Raw genomic sequence first — 5,763 nt, 5'->3', positions numbered from 1 at the left:
AGACTTCGGATATTGGAAGGGGCGAATGGAGATTTATCTAAAGATCCAGTTCGACACCTGGATGATCGTCAAAACAGGACTGCAACTACCAACTGATACAGACGGTAAGCCTACATCCTGTGAAAACTGGGAGCCAACATTTATCAAAAGGTGGAAGCAGACGCCAAAGCCACCTGCACCATTCAGTGCGGTCTTACCAAAGAAGAGCTCAACAGAGTCGGTCCATTCTCCTCCACAAAAGAGCTATGGGAGAAACTGATCGAACGTCACGAAGGCACCTCGGAAACCAAGGTAAGTAAGCGTGATTTGTTACTAAATAAACTATACAATTTGAAAATGCAGGAAGGCGAGACGGCAAGCTCTTTGCACGCCCGAATTCAAGATATCCTGAATTCTCTACATGGAATCGGGCAGATATAATAATGTATGCCCTTAACTCATTCCCTAGGAGTACATTATGGGCATCAATGGTAGATGCCTATAAAGTCTCTAAGGATTTGTCCTCCTTAAAATTAGACGAATTATTTAGTGAATTCGAACTCCATGAACAAACTAATGCACAGCCATCCGAGAAAGGGATTGCTTTGGTTGCGAATCGAACACGGGAATCAAGAGGACGGCGAAAAGTTGAATCGGAATCAGAAGACGAACCCGATTCAGAAGATTCAGAAGATGAACTGGCCAGCGAATTTGTGAATCTTGTAAAGAAACTCTACAAGAAGAAGAAGGGCTTCAACAAGAAAGATCTGAAGAAGGCAGTTCAATCCAAGGAGGCTCAACAGAACTCAAAAACAAAGTTCGAAGTCACTTGCTACGGGTGCAACCAAAAGGGGCATATAAAAGTCAACTGCCCCAATCAAAAGGAAGCCAAGAAGCAAAGAAGAAGGAAAGTCCTAAAGGCAACATGGGACGAATCCTCTTCGGAGGACGAAGACGACGAACTCGACCAAACGAGTTTACTCGCATTGATGGCCCGGGACCAGATCAGCGAGTCAGAAGCCGACTCCGAGCAAAGCCACGGATCCGCATCCGTTTCCGAAGGGCCAGACTCCGCTGTAAGTATTCCTAGGCTTAATAACTTAGTCAATTATTTACTTCGCAAATTAGCCAAATCAAATTTGAAAATTAAGTCACTTCTAAAAGAAGTAACCATTCTTAAAGGAGTAACTAACTCAAAATCTTTAACTGAAGATTCAACTCAAGTACAACAACTTGAGAAAGAAAATTCAAATCTGAAAAATCAGTTAAAGGATTTAAAAATTACTTTAGAAAAATTCTCTCTGGGCTCCAAGAATTTGGATCTAATTCTTGGGACACAAAGAGCCGTCTACAATAGAACTGGGCTAGGATATAAAAGTAAAAAGAAATATAAATCTTATTTATCCTTAATAAACAAACAAAGTAGTAAATCAGTCCAAGCATGGGTCCCCAAGTCCAAATTGATAAATCAAATTGGACTTGGCCAATACTGGGTTCCGAAGGATCAAATATACTACCTCGACAGACCATATCGAGGCCGTGATCCAGGGAAAGCTAAAATGAAAACGATCTTAATTCAAAATTCGAAATTAAATAAAAAAATTCAAAATTAAATTAAAAATTAAAAATTTAAAATTGAAAATCAAATTCAAAATTTAAAATTCGAAATTGAATTAAAAATTCAAAATTAAATTACAAATTCAAAATTCAAAATTAAATTACAAATTCAAAATTTAAAATTAAAAATCAAATTCAAAATTCAAAATTCGAAATTAAATTAAAAATTTAAAATTAAATTACAAATTCAAAATTTAAAATTAAAAATCAAATTCAAAATTTAAATTCGAAATTAAATTAAAAATTCAAAATTAAATTACAAATTCAAAATTCAACAAGTCGAAATTATGAAAATGAAAAGTTGATGGAGGATCCAAATTAGCTGGCACCTCCAACTGAACTACCCGACAGGGTAACTGAACCTAATTTACCCGGAATGGGTAAAACAAGAATAGATTACCCGGCAGGGTAATTAAGGTTAGATTAAAACGGGGTAAGTTTAACTTGAACCACAGTACTGGTGAAATTTTGGATGATAGTACGTTAGGGAAGCTTGGGCATCGCATGTCTAGGAAGATATGGCTTCGACCTGGTGCATTTGGCCAAGTGGAACTGACCGAAGCTACCCTTAAATGGATCCTAACTAGTTAGACCAAGTTTTAGTATTAAGTTCAATGGGTAGGACTATTTGGAAAACCTCGAAAGCATGGTTACTTTAATGAGCTCCTTGTGACTTACCATAGCCCAGAAGTTTATCCAAAGAATGCTTACTTGTTGAATTCAAAGCTAAACCTGAATCTAACACAAGACTAAACCAAACCCTTAAATTGAACCTCAATTCATCTCACAATAATTATAGGATTCCCTGATTGAGAATTTAGATCGGGTGAGATGACTAAGTAATTAAAACCAAACTGATAATTAATTTAAATTATTTTAAACTTAAATTTTAAAATTATTTAAAAAAAAAAATAAATTTCAAAATTATTTCAAAAACTTAACTTTCAAAATTATTTTAAAAACTTAAATTTCAAAAACTTAAATTTCAAATTTATTTTAAACTTAACTTTCAAAATTATTTAAAAAAAAAACTTAAATTTCAAAATTATTTTAAAAACTTAACTTTCAAAATTATTTTAAAAACTTAAATTTCAAAAACTTAACTTTCAAAATTATTTTAAATTTCAAAATTATTTTAAAAACATAAATTTCAAAATTATTTTAAAAACTTAACTTTCAAAATTATTTTAAAAACTTAAATTTCAAAAACTTAACTTTCAAAATTATTTTAAATTTCAAAATTATTTTAAAAACTTAAATTTCAAAATTATTTTAAAAAACATAAATTTCAAAATTATTTTAAAAACTTAAATTCCAAAATTATTTTAACTAAAATTTGAAAATTATTTTAAACTTAACTTTCAAAATTATTTAAAAAAAAAAACTTAAATTTCAAAATTATTTTAAAAAACTTAAATTTCAAAATTTTAAAAAAAACTTAAATTTCAAAATTATTTTAAAAACTTAACTTTCAAAATTATTTTAAAAACTTAAATTTCAAAATTATTTTAACTAAAATTTCAAAATTATTTTAAAAACTTAACTTTCAAAATTATTTTAAAAAAAAAAACTTAACTTTCAAAATTATTTTAAAAAAAAAACTTAAATTTCAAAATTATTTTAAAATCTTAAATTTCAAAAATTTAAAAACTTAAATTTCAAAATTTTAAAAAACTTAAATTTCAAAATTATTTTAAAAAACTTAAATTTCAAAATTATTTTAACTAAAATTTCAAAATTATTTTAAAAACTTAACTTTCAAAATTATTTTAAAAAAAAACTTAACTTTCAAAATTATTTTAAAAAAACTTAAATTTCAAAATTATTTCAAAAACTTAACTTTCAAAATTATTTTAAAAAAACTTAAATTTCAAAATTATTTCAAAAACTTAACTTTCAAAATTATTTTAAAAACTTAAATTTCAAAAACTTAAATTTCAAAATTATTTCAAAAACTTAAATTTCAAAATTATTTTAAAAAAAAACTTAAATTTCAAAATTATTTTAAACTTAAATTTCAAAATTATTTTAAAAACTTAAATTTCAAAATTATTTCAAAAACTTAAATTTCAAAATTATTTTAAAAAACTTAAATTTCAAAAACTTAACTTTCAAAATTATTTTAAATTTGAAAATTATTTTAAAAAAAAACTTAAATTTCAAAATTATTTTAAAAAACTTAAATTTCAAAATTATTTTAAAAACTTAAATTTAAAAATTATTTCAAAAACTTAAATTTCAAAATTATTTTAAACTTAACTTTCAAAATTATTTAAATAAAAAACTTAAATAATTCATTATTTTAAAAACTGAAATTTTAAAATTATTTTAAACTAAAACTTCAATAGACATAAGTGTTTATTAAATTATCTTAAATACAATAAGATAGAAAATTTAAGGAATCTGCTTCAATCACGCTATCTTTAATCCATTAATAAGAAACCAATTCAACTACTTCATGTGTAGGAATTGGATCAATGGATGTTGGATAGTGGATGCTCCAGACATATGACTGGAGATAAGTTGAAGTTTACCAAACTCAAGTACAAGAGTCTAGGATCAGTTGCATTCGGCAACAACGGTAAACTTAAAGTAATCGGAAAAGGTAATATTGAACTTAGTTCCGATTTCATTATTCGAAATATTTTATTGGTTGAAAGTTTTAACTTTAATTTACTAAGTATAAGTCAATTGTGTGACAGCGGATACCTAGTTAATTTCGATAAATCTGGATGTCTAGTTAAAAATATTGAAAATCTAGAAATTAAACTTAAGGGACTTAGGAAAACTAACATCTACACAATTGATTTATCAATATCCTCAATAAAGTGTCTCCTGACACAACAAGAAGAAACTCAACTGTGGCACAAAAGGCTGGGTCACACACACACAAGACTTATTTCAAAAATAAGTCAAAATGGTCTAGTTAGAGGGTTGCCCAAATTAAAATTTATTGAAAATTCAATCTGTGATGCATGTCAAAAAGGAAAACAAACCAAGTCAACCCACAAGTCAACTAACCTAGAAAGATCCAACACCATACTTGAGCTCCTTCACCTTGATCTATTTGATTCACATGGAGCCAAATCACTAAACAAGAACCAATATTGCTTAGTAATAATTGATGACTACTCTAGGTACACTTGGGTAAAATTTCTAAAAACAAAAGATGAAACCTATGAAATATTTAGTAATTTTTGCAACTTAAGGGAAAATGAAAAAGATACTAAAATTAAAAGAATAAGAAGTAATCACGGAGGGGAATTTGAAAATCATAAGTTCACCCAATTTTGTAAAATAAATGGATACCAACATGAATTTTCATGTCCTAGAACCCCCCAACAAAATGGACTAGTGGAACGTAAAAATAGAACATTACAAGAAGCAGCTAGAACTATGTTAAATGAATATCACTTAAATCATCAATTTTGGGCTGAAGCGATAAATACTGCAAATTACATTCAAAACAGAATTTTAATTAATAAATTTCACAATAAAACAGCATATGAACTCTACTATAATAAAATTCCAAATCTAAACTATCTAAAGGTATTTGGGTGTAAAGTTCACATTTTAAATACTAAAGATTACTTAGGAAAATTTACACCCAAATCTAACCAAGGAATATTCTTAGGATACTCCTCTACCAGTAGAGCCTTTAGAGTATATAATCAAAATACCTTGAAAGTTGAAGAAACAACTAATGTAATATTTGATGAAGAAAACAACTTACCTAATATAAATACAAATATTGACACTAATCCAAGAGCTGTAGATGATGATGAAATCCAACCTAATCTTAATGAGTCAGAAGAACCAGTTTCTGACTCACAGATAAGACCAACTAGAATTAGCACCTCTCACCCACCTGATTAAATTTTGGGTGACCCAAACCTAGGAGTCAGAACTAGATCGTCCTATAGAAACCTTAGTCAGATTGCTCTAATTTCTAAAATTGAACCTAAAACTATAGAAGAAGCCCTGCCTGATCCAGACTGGATCATTGCAATGCAGGAAGAATTAGCCCAATTTGAGAGAAACCAAGTCTGGGACCTTGTACCTAAACCCATAGATAAATCAATAATAGATACTAAATGGGTTTTTAGGAACAAGTTGGATGATCACGGTAATATAGTAAGAAACAAGGCAAGGTTAGTAGCCAAAGGG

Source organism: Zingiber officinale, chromosome 10A (assembly GCF_018446385.1).
Source record: "Zingiber officinale cultivar Zhangliang chromosome 10A, Zo_v1.1, whole genome shotgun sequence".
In the NCBI taxonomy this organism is placed as follows: domain Eukaryota; kingdom Viridiplantae; phylum Streptophyta; class Magnoliopsida; order Zingiberales; family Zingiberaceae; genus Zingiber; species Zingiber officinale.
The sequence above is the reverse complement of the archived record's forward strand: the minus strand, read 5'-3'. Positions refer to the sequence as shown.